Below are 15,080 nucleotides of genomic sequence, written 5' to 3'. Positions count from 1 at the left end.
GTGTACTTTGCAATCATAGGTTGCATGTGCCTTTGCAGGTTGTTGAGGAATTTAATCCACCAGTGTAGGATGAAATGTCCTGGTCAGTATTGGGACCATGTCTCGGTTCTCCCAGCAGCAACTACCTTTTTCTCTAAAAACAGTTTACTTTTCACAGTGATTTTGTAGGTGTAAGAATGATGCTCTCAAGAAAACTTGAGGCCAAAGTTCTAATATGGAAGAATTTTCTAGTTTTCCCTATTTGTTCCACCTATGCTACAGGTGTGAAATTGAAACATTAGGCACAGCAGTTTCCATGACTCCTCTTTTTGTTTCCCTCCCTCCCTCTCCCCCTCTCTCTTCTTTCTCTTCCCTCTTTCCTCCGTTCTTCTCTTTCTTTCCTTATTTCCTTCCTTCCTTCCTTCCTTCCTTCCTTTCTTCCTTCCTTCCTTTCTTTCTCTTTCTTTCTTTCTTTCTTTCTTTCTTTCTTTCTTTCTTTCTTTTTCTTTCTTTCTTCCTTCCTTCCTTTCTCTCTCTCTCTCTCTCTCTCTCTCTTTCTTTCTTCCTTCCATTTTAACTGTTTATTGGTTCTTTGTGAATTTCACATCATGTACCCCAGTCATACTCACTGTCCCTTCTACTTGTATCTGCTCACCATTCTTGCAACCTCCCCACCCAAGACAAAAAAAAATCTAGTTGTGAATGTTGTAGTGTGTCCGTGTGTCTCACAAAATCCCTTTTGTCCACTCTTCTTTAGTTATAAATGTTCGTTGCAATGACTTATTGGGCTTGTACCAGGCTCTGACTTCTGCTCTTCTATTAATACTGAAATCTCTCTGGGACTCCTCTTGGATATTCTGTTGTTGCCTTGTGTCATGGAGAATATGTAATTTTGGATCTGTAGGAGCAGTTCTTTCATGCACTTCAGCAGTTCATTTATGGGGCTGATGCTGAGATGGGCCAATTCAAATCCCTGGCTGGACAGGTATCTGAGATAGCCTACCGATTCTCCAGCTCTCATACCCTCAGAGCTAGCTCACCCACACCAGCACAAGAGCCAGCTCTACCCTTCTGCCCAGGTAAGGTACAGGGTCTTATCTCTGGATTGCTGCAGCAGGTAAGGGATAGAGATAGCTCTTCTGCTCTATGACAGCAGTACCAGTTCTTCTGTCTGCTGCAGGTGGTGAGGGGAGAAGGGAGAGGAGGGTACCTTTTCCTTGTTCATGTAAACATAGGGACACATGTGTTAGGGCTAGCTCTGCCACACTTGGATCCTCAGGGCTGGGTTACCTACAAAACCTACAATGTGTAGGGCCTGCTCTCCAGAGCAAAGTGCTTGATGGTGGGGCAGACACTCCTGCTCTCATGACTTGTATGGACAGCTCTCCCGTGATGCCCAGGTGAGCTAAGCCTGTGAATCCAGGTGGGGTTCTTCTAATTTCCTGCTTGCTTCCCATCTTGGAGCCTCTTATGGACCTGCCTGATGCTGGAGTGCTGGTGATTTCAAGCTAGTTCCCTGTCCAGGTCCCCTTGCACCAGAATGATGGTAGTCTCAGGACCACTATATTCAGGGAATGGTAGGGTTCTAATCATTCAGATGTTCATAGGTCAGAATACACAGCGTAGACATAGGCTGTCTCATATTTAGCACCTCCTGAAGTACACATGACCCAGGAGTACCAGTTTCCAGGGGCTGCTCTGTGTTTTTTCCTATGTCAAGTTATTATGCTCAGGCTGACTGAGAACTGTTATTAAAATGAAATGTAGTGATAACCAAAAGAATAGAAGCCATCAACATGAGGGAATGAGGTGGTGTTATAGGAAAGGTTGGGAGGAAGGAGGGAATATGAGAGAGGGTGGAGGCAGTTAAAGAGAGGGGAGAAATGGTGTACTTACACTTTAATTTAAAAAGATAATAAAATAAAGTAAATTTATAAAAGGAATGTATCTGGAAAAGTAATAGGAAGTTGCAGTACGCTGGTCATGTTTTTCCTATGCATGGGAGCATATTGTTTATATACATCAATAACTTCACACAGATGTAATCATGCAAAGCTCCATATTCATGTGATTCATGCTTTGCTGAATACAAAACATTAATATACACTGACATTCTTTATTTAAAATTTTAAAATAAATTGTGGCATTTAACTTATTTTTTTGAATGTCTAATGTAGAAAGGTATGTGTGTGTGTCTGTGTGTGTATTTGTAATTTGAACCACAACACTTAATGGTGGAAGTTTTCTAGAATCTAGCCATGCTTTTAACTTATCCAACCAAGGTTAAAACAATTGGAAAATCTTCCAATAATAGCTTATACATGACAGGTACAGTTAGAACTGTCTCCAATTACAGGGTATCATCATATATGTTATTGTATGTTATAACCTGTAAACAAAAGTGATTCTTAGGATAAGAATTATATTCTGAACACCCCATAAGTGTTGATAATAAAGACAAACAGCGACTTTAGTGTTCTTTGTCAAGTTCTTACATGTACAAGAAATGGAACAATAGTTGTATTATTGTACTGTCTGATCAATGCTTGGGGCAGAAAAATTCTAGGCATTATGATATTCAATGCTATTAAAATATGGTCTTGTATGCAACAGAGTTGACAAGGGTGAAAAGAGAAAAAAGTTGTATTTGTGCATTTTAAAAATTTAAATAAAATATGCAATAATTTTAATAATTAGATAAAAAGCAGATTGCCAGTCCTGCTCATACCCATAACCTACCCCAAAGAGCACTAATAGGAATATTTTTACATGTGCATACATTTTATAATATATTGAAAATTATGCAAGCTAATTCTTGATAATAACAGAAACAAAACTTGTTACATAATTTCTACTGGAATAATATGATAAAATAATAAGCCACATCTTTATAATTTGGTGGTTCTATGCACACATATATGTCTGTTGGCTTATATATTTACTTACTACTTAAAAATTCTAAAAGGTATAGTTTTTCCTGACAAGAATTTTCTTGGCATGTTCGCTGGAATCCTTTGGGCATTTGTTTGGCTTCTGCATCTGGTATTTAAAGCAGTACATTTCACAAACCTTGTAAAGGTCCTTGAGTACTTGAAGGAGGGATTTTGTGTTAAGTATATTTGAGAACATAGTCTCCTGTAAAGCCTTAGAGTGTTCTTGATGTGACCAATGGAGCTACAGTGCAGCCTTAGAGAATAGGTTCTAAATCAGTTATTTTAAGAGGCATAAACACATTTTTCTTTGATATTATATCCTGTCTCCAAGGCTATAAAATGTAAAACTGTTTTACCAGATTATGTGATACATTTATATATTAAAACACTTAAATAAAATTATAATCTTTGAAAGACTCCATTAATAAGAGTAATAATATTCATATATACCAATTCATGATAAACTTGTGGAGAAATAGATTCAACATGAAGCTAACGGTTATTTCCTGCTTATTGTCCATAGATTTAAAAAGAATAGAGAAAGCTAGCCGAGCACTAAACATGTATCCAAACATTACTTTCTTCTCCTGACTATGATTACATGTTTCAAAGCCAAGTTGCTGCCTTGGCTTCGCTACAGAGATCAACCAAATCCAGGATAATGACCAGTGAGCCTTTTGCTCCTAATGTCACAATTGTCAGGTTTTTTTTTTATCACACCAAGATTAAATTAATTAAATCAACATACTTGCTTTCCATCATTTAATACTTACTTGATTACACATAAAATTGATGTATTACATTTGCATTTTTATAACTTGAAAAACTAGAATTTAAGGTTGACTCAGAAAAATATAAAACATTATTTAAACATTTAAATCTGTTTTCCATGGTGGTGAAAAGCGGTGAGGACATAGGATACACAAATACCTGAAAGAAACTTAGCAGAAAATGCAGCACTTTTATTCCTTCAAATGAAATATGCAGAAGAAATATTTGTCTTTGCAGCCAGCTTTTATTTCTGCATAAATATCATTGTAGAAATGATAAAAAATAATATATGATAAAAATTCACATTTCACAGAAACACTAAAGAGTTCATAACACAGGTAGCAAAGGGAATGAGTTATGAGCTTATTTCAGGAAGCTGAACAGGTAATATCATCTACCTTGAATAATATTCAAAATGTATAATGGTTTCCTTTCATTGCAATGCTGGTTATATATTTAAATGGTCTCACCTGTTTATGTACACACACACACACACACACACACACACACACACACACACATATGGAATCTTTTACCTTGTTAGCTGAGAAAGCTTGAGATAAATGATATGCCAGTAGCAACTGGCAAAGCTGAATTTAACACCATAGTTTGTAATATCCTTCTCTAGCAAATATGGCCCATGACATCCAGGGAAAATAAGAGATTATAGAGATACCATATAAGTGTATAAATTATAAATAAATTATTGAATAAATTAATTAATGAGAGAAAGAAATAATTCTAAATATTCCTTTTAAACATTGTAGCTTCAGAGAGAGAGGTATACCAGTTTACTCCTATGTTCCAGCTACACATAATAACATCCGTACAAAGAAGCCTGAACAGATATGATATTAAGGAAAGTAACTTTGCAGTGGAGACATAAACAAATGCTTCCTAGAGAGATCATAAAGACAAAGTTAATAGCCATCTATCATGTCTTCAGTAGACCCTTGATATGATGCAATGAGAAAAGTACCTTAATTCAGTGACCTTCCCTCGCTAACTATAGGCTCCTTCTAAGCCTGAGAAAAATTCCAACAGTGAGGAGAAAACTAAGAATACTTGATCATTAACTCTCAGACTAAACCACCAAAGAGTACACATGGAGGGACCCATAGCTCCAGTTGCATTTGTAGCAGAGGATGGCATTGTCTGGAATCAATAGGAGAAGAGATTCTTGGTCCTATGAAAGCTCGATGTCTCAGTGTAGGGGAATGTCAGGGTGTTGAGGTGGGATTGGGTGGGTGGCAGATGGAGCATTTTCATAGAAGCAGGGGGGTTCTGGAGGAGAACTGGGAAGGAGATAACACTTGAAATGTAATTACATAAAATATCCAATTAAAAAAACTCTCAAAGTTTTCAAAGATCATCAAAATTAGTCTGGAAATCTATCATAACAATTGGGGCCTAATGAAAGATGATAACTCAATTGACTATAGAACTTTTCCATAAAACAAATTCAGAAAAATACATGAATATGAATAAATTATAGACTGGAATCAATAATAATTAGCCACATTGGTTCACTAATACTAATGAAGGATATTCTTATTAGGAGAAATTAGATGATGGGTATGTGAGAATTCTATTATTGTTTCCAATGTTCTGTGTGTAGAAAATGGTTATGAAGGAATGTTTATTTATAAGTGGAATACTAAAGATGAAAGTCATTATAAGCAACCAGAAAGCTCTATTTCAATCTGAATGATATCATTTCTAAATACAGAGTGATATTAGTTTTGAATGATTACACAGCACAATTGCTTGGTCTATGGGCTATTTGTATTTCTCAGCTGATCCTTAGTTCAATAGTTTCTTTTTACTCACACATGTAGGATCCATGCTTTCTTATACATGCTAGTATGAACTGCAGTGCTTTCAAAGGAAAGACAGACACTTAAAGAAAAGTGACTTGAGTCACTGGCTCATCCCTGAGACATAGTGGGGACTGACATGGTTTTGTAGGAGTTGGTCGTGAAGCATGATGGATTAAAAAAAACAAAATGTAGTGTTGGCCAATCTATCACTTAAAATGTGATTTTAAGTTTTCATAGTTTATGATCCTATGTATTCTTGTCCATTTCACTCCATTAAATAAGAATTTATTAGGTTTTCATTTTTGCCTAATCTAGTAATAGTATAACCCCCGCATAGTAATTAGTTATAACAATGTGTGAAATTCTCATTGTTTGGTGATACAGTGGAAAAGGTAAGTATTTCAGTATTATCATTTTAATGACAGTGATGATATAGTGACAGGAAAAATGAAAATGCAAGAGGAGAAAAATAAAATGTTGCCAGTAAGATGAAAATTTTCACTTAGATTTTATGTGTGATTAGTGGGAAGCATTAAATGGCATAAAATGTAAAACATCACCATGAGATAAATATAAACTATGAGTGTGGATATTGATTACATTGGGACAAAAGTCGAAAGTCTGAGATACTAGGGGAATATATATTAGGATGATAATAGTGAGAAACAATATGCAGAATTTAGTCTCACAAAATAATCAGCTGATACATTTAAAATGAAGTTTCACATGCCTGGAAAACTTTCATAGTTGGTTTAGGCTTCAAAAATACTTGTCTGACTTGAGATACTCAATTTCAAACTTGTCATCTTTGGGTTGACATTTGTATCATGTGAAATAAACATGTAGTCTACTGAGAGTTAAAAAAACTAAAGTAATATTTAATACTATTTATATTGATGTCATAAAAAACAAAGACACCATTATTGAGTGGCCAGAACTTTCAATTTTCTAAAGTTAGTTGTGATTTGCGTACATTATACTTTAAAATTACCAGGCCAAGTATAGTAGTAATGTGAGTTGAAAAGTGTAAAAGTAAGATTAAAGGCATCTAATTTACTTCTTATATGACATTTTGGCAATTTCTAAAGACTAGTAGAAATAGATGGTCCTTCATACTGAGAATTAAAATAAAAATTGGTTAATTATAGAAAACCTTGGAAATTTTAAATTAGAATTACTCTCATACAGGAAGAATGCTACTGGCAACTGGTTATATTGTGTGATTTTGTCATCGACTACAATGATTTAAACTTACTAATTTTTTTAAAAAAACTCAGTTCAGTGTCTTTTATGTAGAATAGTATTATTCTCAGTTTGCTTTTAATCTTATACAAGCTAAGCTCTAAGAAACTTTAGATTACACAGGCTTCCCAAGCATAATCTAGCCCTGCTATGCATGTCTCAACTCACTGACACTGTCTGTCCCTGTTTCCATTTCTGTGTCTGTCTCTCTCTTTCTCTGTCTTTCTCTTTCTCTCTTTTACCCTCTCTCTTGTACTCTCTCTTCCTACATATGCACACATCCATATATATACATATATACATATATTTATATTTAAATTGAATATATATGCAATTGTGGTAGTATTTTGAATAATTTGAAATAAACTTAATATTAAATTATATATTTATTGTAAAAGTAACCTAGAAAAATACATACTCTAGTTAAACAATTGATAAACAACAAACATAAACAACATATATGTATGTATATGTGTGTATATATATGTATCTTTGTGTTTGTTTGCATGCGTTGTGACCCAAAGCCATATATACACATCTTCTGGATTCAAATATAGAGGATAAAATTATATGCTTCAAGGGAAAACATTTTCTTTTTGGTTTTTTGAGACAGGGTTTCTTTGTATAGCTCTGGCTGTCCTGGAACTGACTCTGTAGACCAGGCTAGCCTCGAACTCAGAAATCTGTCTGCCTCTGCCTCCCAAATGCTGGGATTAAAGGCGTGTGCCACTACTTCTTGGCAGGAAAACATATTTTTAAAGCCGGGGTCCCATGAATTCAGATATATAATCAAAAATAACAGAAAAATTGTGAAACTCCTGAATCCACTTCCGGGGTACTAAGAATACAACAATGAAGTACTTTGCCTGGTTGAAGAAGTATTTGAGATTGAACTTGAAATTGAGTATGAAATCTACCCACAGAGCTTCATCCACATTATTTCTTTTTATGTCTACAGAATAACTTTTGTGTCACATTTATTTTCCAAGTTACAAGGAAAAATTAAAATCACTTAGTTTTTAACTAGCTTTCATCGCAAAAATTTGTAATAACCTAGGTCTCATACCATATTTTATTTTAAAAGGAACAAAATAAACCATGCTTTATCAGAAACTAAAGATTAACGTCAGTTTTGCTTGGCAACATGCAGTTGATGAATACAAATAAGTAGAAAAGTATAAACCTATTTATTTTATGTCTGAAAAAATAATGTCTTCTATGTGGTGCTGTTTTCCAGGTGGTATCAGTTAATTAAAAAGAAAAATGACAACAAACTCCAGTGACTGAAGTTTAAATTTATCTTTCCAAGACATAAAATATGTGATTAAATAACCACTCAACCTTTCTGTGTTTTACAACTGTATCTGCCCTTTTGAAGCGTTACTGATATGTATGGAAAAATAAAAATTCATCAATGCATCTGAACTGTGAATCAGTAAGAAAACATTCACCAATTTGAGCAGGCATCAAGAAACAAAGACAAGAACAAAGGACCAATGAAAGTGGAGCAAATTGTTTGAAATGATATTATCATCTTTGATTTTATTCATTCTTAAATTTGTAAAGATTTTGGTTTTTGTAAATTTTTGTTTTTGTGATTTCATGTTAACTTATTTATTTCAAGTTCTATTTCTGAAAATTAGTAATGAAAAAATCATTACATTTATATTCATATGTACATTTACATATACATATGAATAGCTATTCATATATTTATATCCAATTTTCCTTACTGTCTAATCAGAAGTATAAAAATATATGTTTAATAAAGATTTCACATATATACCACAGTTAATATATACTATATAGAATGTAAGATAAAGTATCATTATATGATTCATTTAAATTTTTATATAATACATAACATAGACTAGCACAAACTACATTATACATTATGTAGTTTATATTATATGTAAAATTACAATGTCTCCTTATATTTTTATTAATAATTTTATTCATTTACATTTCAAATTATATCCCCCTTTTCAGTTACCCTCCACAAACACCAATCCAATCCCTCCTCTCCAGCCTCCCCTTTGCCTCTATGAGGATGCTCCTTAACTCACTCACCCACTCCTGCCATATCGCTCTTGTATCCCCCTAAGATAGAGCATCAAGCCTTCAAAGGACCAAGGGACTCTCCTCCCACTGATGCCAGATAAGGCCATCTTCTGCTACATATGTAGCTAGGGCCATGGATCCCTACATGTATACTCTTTGTCTGCTGGTTTAGGGACTCACTGTGTGGTCTGGTTATTTGATCTTGTTCTTCTTATGGGGTTGCAATCCCCTTCAGCTCCTTCATATCTACTCGTATTTTTTTGTTTGCATATATTTACTATCACCTCATTGACTGTTCAACATAATTATTCCTACAATTTTAATTGAGTAAAGTTTGAGTAAGATAAGAGAAAAATATTAATGATCAAAAATATTGTTATTGTGTTCAGATCTTTTTACAGGTAAACATGCTCAACTATTTCCTTTTGAGATTTAGGTTGTTGCTAAATTTTACTTGAATTCCAAGAAAAACAGCAAGTCATATTATTAATAAGCTGACAAACATTCAAGAATATCACACATATTTATGTTTGAAATCAAATAAGCATATTTTACTACCAAGCTAAATAATATATATTTGTCAGGAATTTATATGTAGTATTTTAGCAGGAAGACTTTATAATACATTTATTATAGTAAATATAATTTATTACATATGGTAACCCTTAACTTACAAAGCAAGTGAGCTCAAGAAAAACTTTAAAAATGTAGTGTTCTTTTACATATGACCTACAATAATTTAGTACAGAAAGTAATGTTCATAAGGCTTTGGATAAAAATAATACTACACAACTTTAGGAAGAATAGGAATGCCCATTTCAAACCAAAAAGAATCCTTGCAGCAAGAGGTTTTAGCTTCATGAATAAATTCTTTTTCTCCACATAAAATGTATTAGGAAAGTTATAAAATGGTAGATTAGTAATTACCAAGAAATCTTGTTTTCAGTATTATGCAACCATGTTTGACATAACCCATAATACCTTAAAACAAAAACCAATATGTGCTAAAAGAAATTGTGAGATATATATTCACTGTGGAAGTACTAATTAAAGCACTAAAATCATGCAAAAAGACTATCATCAGTAATAATAATATCTTATAATATTTTTAATTCAAGGGAAACTGATATAACACATTTAAAAATATTATTAGTTATTTTATTTATTTACATTCCAAATGTCACCCCACTTCCCAGTCTCCCCTCCTCTAGTTCTTCATACAATTCCATCTCCCCTTTGTTTCTGAAAGAGTGCTTCCCCCAACCTCCATCCCCACCTCACCTCCACCAGCATCCCTCTTCCTTGGAGCATCATGTTTCTACAGGATTAGGAGCCTCCTCTCCTACTCAGTTCATGCTCCAGGGGCTAAAGACCAGCACATGCTTGCACTTTGGTTGGTGGCTTAGTCTCTGGGAGTTCTAAGGGGTCCATGGGAGTTGATACTTTTGTTATTCCTATGGGTTATAATCCCCTTCAGCTCCCTTAGTCCTTTCCCTAACTCTTCCATAGGGGTCCCTATCCTCAGTCCACCAGTTGGGTATAAGTATCTGCACTTGTCTCAGTAAGTTGCTGGTAGAGCCTCTCAAACAACAGCTATGCTAGGATCCTGACTACAAGCACAACATGGCATCAGTTATAGTGTCAGGGTTTGGTGCATATGCATGGGATGAAGTCCCAGTTGGATTGGTCACTGGATGGTCTTTCCTTCAATATCTACTCCATTTAAGTCCCTGCATTTCCTTAAGACAGGCACAATTCTGGATCAAAAATTTTTATGAAAATGGGTGGTTGGTCCAATGTCTCAATTGGGGTCCCTGTCTATCTACTGGAATTTGTCTCTTCAGGTTCTCTCTCCACTGTTGGTCATTTTGACTAAGATCATCCTTTTGAGTCTTGGTAGCTTTTAATATCCCAGGTCTCTGAGACTTTCTAGAGGTTTCCATTGCCCTGCACCTCCCTTAGTGAATGTCAGTAATTATAACATTTTAAAATATTTTTAATTCAGGGAAATCTGTTATAACATAATTTTTAAAAAGATTTTAAAAGTAAAATATCAGCATCTACTCTTATAACTCAATTTTATCAGGATATTTGACTTAATCATAAATTTCAAGAAAAATATTTTGGATTTTATGTAAGGTTTCCTTCAGTTCAGTATTGCTTGTTTAGTTATTTTCAATTGTGTCTTATGAATTCTAGAGAATAGCATACTGCATATGGACAATATGTATAGCTAAGTTTCTCATTTTCTATTTAAAAAATACAATGAAAAGGCTAAAAATCAAAGTTTGTCCTTTTAAAATTGCTCAGCTTAGTGTTATTTATTTTAATTGGTTTATTTATTTACATTCCAAATGTTGCCCTCCACTTGGTCCTCCCTCCAGGAGTTTATCAAAAATTACATAGGATTTGTATCTTAAACAGAAAGTGTTTCAAATAATCACTATACATTTCTTATTAAAATATTCTCTTTAATTATAGATTTGTAAGTAGCTATTAATACATATGAAATTAAAGGTATATATAACAAAGATGCTCTTTTTATTTTTTTATTTTATGCAAAGTAGAGTTTATCTGGGCTTATGGTTTCTGGGCCTAAGAGTCCATGACTGCAGAATCAGCAATAGGTAATGTCAAAGTTCAGATGCAAATCAGCCACAGTACAGATGCCTGACTATGAAAAGATGCCAGCATGAACTGAATTAGAGAAAGAGCTCATTGTGTATAAAAGAAGTCCTGGAAAAAAGGAAGAATTTCTAAGTTGCAGAGTTTTTTTTTTCTTTCTTTAATTATGTATTCAAATCAATAGAAGAAAATGAATAGCAATAGAAAATCAATCTTGTGATGTTTGATTGAAATAGTTTTCCTGAGAGAAACCATAATGAAGCTAAAATGTTTCATACAACCTCATAAGATTGCTGACAGTGACAACTCTTTCAATTTAACGTCAATGAAATGAGTAAGAATTAACACTTGTTAATTATTTCTGTTTTGATGCAACTGGAAAGACAATATATACCTACATGATGTTGCTCAAAACCTAAAAATAGTTTGGGGGAAAAATAGATGTCTACTTTATCTTAATTGTGTGGTAAAATGAATTAAAACTGAGAACTATATAACTAAGATTTCATAATAATAATGATAAGTATAATTAGTCAAAAAAGAAAATATATTAGGAGTTTTTATAATGCTCAGGTAAAATTTTAAATTTAAAAAATCTTAATAAGGAATATAAAAATGCTCAGTGGGTATGAGCATGTACACACAAAAATAAATACTTATATAGTAATAATAATAATTCTTAAATCGTTAAAGGAGATTTAAGAGGTATCCTAATGTACCTGTGTGAATAACATATTAAAAATAGAGAACATTTTGGAAATCATAGAAAATTTAGATCCTGAAAAATATTTGGTTCTTTAAATAAAATCAAATGTTCTTTTGATTATAATTGTTTAAAAAAATCATCTTTCAGGTGGTAAATGTAATAAAGTACAGATTTGAATGTTAGTATGTATGAACTTTTAAGTATTTCATCAAAAAAATCCATTGCAAGAAGAAAAAATCTACAACATATTAAAGAAAAGCTAGTGGACCCAAGTATCAATTTTGAGTAATTTATTACAAATTTTAATATTGTTTATTAGTTTTTATGATAAAAGTTGAGAATAAATTTTTTTGTATGTATAATTCAAGACATCTATTTTAATAACATTCTTTTTCTCAATGAAAAAGAAATCAGTACATCTTTCATTTCAAGAAAAATCACATTAAGATCCAATTAAAAATTGGGTTTTAGAATATGCCCTAATCTTCTAAAAATACGATGTAATTAAAATTTAATCCAAGTTTTAGTATTTTAATTATCTACTTTATAATTATAAGATGAAGAAGCCTGGGTCTGAAGAAATTAATGTAGGTTTTGGAAAGGAAAATGTGAAGATAATATGTAGTCTATCGATCACTCTATAATCATGTCCTTGGGAAAAGCAGTAATCTATAAAATTATAATGTTTTTACATGAATAAAGTGAAATCTTCATGGATATAAAGTTGTCAGTATAGATATATTTTTTGTTTCAATTTTTAACAGTTCAGATTTATTAAAGACAGTTAGTTCACTGGCCTATGTACTTAAAGAAGAACGAATAGCTTAGTTTTTATAAATATACATAGTTGCTTTCAGATGGGAGCTACATTAAACCTTCAGCTATTCATACAAGATGTGAGCAACTACATAAGCTCTTGCTATTGATCTTACTTACTTTGCTGAGGTAAGTTCCCATTGACGAAGAGACCTCACAATTTGGACAGATACCTTGGAAGACATAAAATATTTGAGCTGATTCCCATGTAAAAGCCTCTTTCCATCCTGGCTAGCTTTCGTAGTTCCAGAATCTTTTTTGAAATTGCCAGAATGATCAATAGACTACTCAGCTGTGATGCTAAGAAGGAGAAGAAGTGCATCTCAGCCATAAAAATACTACTAGCAACTAATAACTGATAATAGATGGAGAATTAGCTCCTCCCATGGATGAGCCCCTAATTGGTTGTTCAATACAGGCTTCAGTCCTGAAATCATATACACATTAGTTATAATTTAAAAGGCTAAGTAGGTGGTATCTATACATTAATATCTATAATCAAAGAAAAAGAAGACACCAACTTGAGAGGTAGGAGATTTGCAAGGTCTTAGAGCCAGGGAATAAAGGAAAGGTGGAGGTAGGACCAGAAAAAGGGAAATAATATAATTGTATTCTATTTAAAATTGAAATAATTAAATGCTTCTATTATCATTAATAATTTCTTCATTGGGTAATTCTTGTAACTTTCAGAGAGAATAATCAAAATTAGTCTTTCATGTATTTTGCTTCATCCATATTATATATACATGTTTTGTATCATATTTTATATGTTTTCTTTAATGTTTTGTGTCAAAAATATTTTCCTTTGTATTTTTAAATAAGATCCAAAGAAACAGAGTGTTTTGTTTTGTTTGGTTTGGTTTTTTGAGACAGGATTTCTCTGTGTAGCCCTGGCTGTCCTGGAACTCACTCTGTAGACCAGGCTGGCCTCGAACTAAGAAATCTGTCTGTCCCTGCCTCCCAAGTGCTGGGATTAAAGGCATGTGCCAGCACTGCCCGGCTTCAAAGTAAAAGTTTTGTTAATGTTTTATATTTTGCTTTTGATTGAATGTTCAGAGCCATGATGGGTGGAAAGAATGATAGTAAAATTATTTATCATTTCTTACAACTATAATAAACTGTTAAATGTACACCTTTATTCTATTTTTCAAACCAAAATTATTCTTCTATCACTAAATTGTCAGAAGATAAGATACTTTTCTCAGAACATGAGATATATTTCCTCTGTTCATTCTTCTAGATTTAACATACTAAAATTCAATTTTAATATTCTTCTTTCTAGTATTTTCTGCCTATCATTGTTCTGATATTTTGAAGTACATTTTATTCTACTCTTATTAAAGCCCTGGTAGACACTCTGGTTTGCTGTTATTGGCAATATTTTATATAATGTTGATATTACATTTCCCCACTAATGTATATAACTTATGTCCCCTGTATTCCTAGATTCTCTAAGGATTGCCAAAACGTAATGTTTGGTTTTGTCACAGGCCTTTTCTGCTTCTAATAATTTCAAACCTAGTGTGGAATCTGTCATTCATTGTATTTATATAGTGGATTAAATTATTGGTTTATATGTGTTATATTTTTCCTACATCTCACAGGTGAAATTGATTTGTGTTCTATGATATTAATATTTTATCCACGATAGAAATGCAAATTAAAACATCACTGGAAATTTTCTTACCAAAATGGTTAGTGTTTGTGTGTGTGTTTGTGTGTGTGTGTGTGTGTGTGTGTGTGTGTGTGTGTGTGTGTTTTGTGCTACCTTGGATGTGGAGAAAAGAAAGTGGATACATATTCATATTCAGAGTTGATGTGATGTATGAACTGATATAGCCACTATGTAAATTATATGGACATTCCCTAAATAGCTAAAAATAGATCTATAAAATGTTACAACTATACCACTGAAAGGTATATTCCCAAATGATTCTGATTCTGTATCATTTACAGAGATACTGACTCATTCATGTTAACTGCTGCTATATTTAATATATATTGAATATATATATATATATATATATATATATAGAGAGAGAGAGAGAGAGAGAGAGATGTGGAAACAACCTAGGTGAATAGAAATACAAATTAATCAGTTGTTGATCAAAACAATATTGTGAAATT

The 15,080-nt window shown here is 32.8% G+C and overlaps 1 pseudogene; it reads right to left on the bottom strand.

The window, feature by feature from the left end:
* Positions 1 to 1,552: 1,552 nt before the first annotated feature.
* LOC116071852 lies at positions 1,553 to 1,677 on the bottom strand (annotated as a pseudogene).
* Positions 1,678 to 15,080: the final 13,403 nt, after the last annotated feature.

Source organism: Mastomys coucha, unplaced genomic scaffold (assembly GCF_008632895.1).
Source record: "Mastomys coucha isolate ucsf_1 unplaced genomic scaffold, UCSF_Mcou_1 pScaffold22, whole genome shotgun sequence".
Lineage (NCBI taxonomy): Eukaryota > Metazoa > Chordata > Mammalia > Rodentia > Muridae > Mastomys > Mastomys coucha.
The sequence above is the reverse complement of the archived record's forward strand: the minus strand, read 5'-3'. Positions and strand labels throughout refer to the sequence as shown.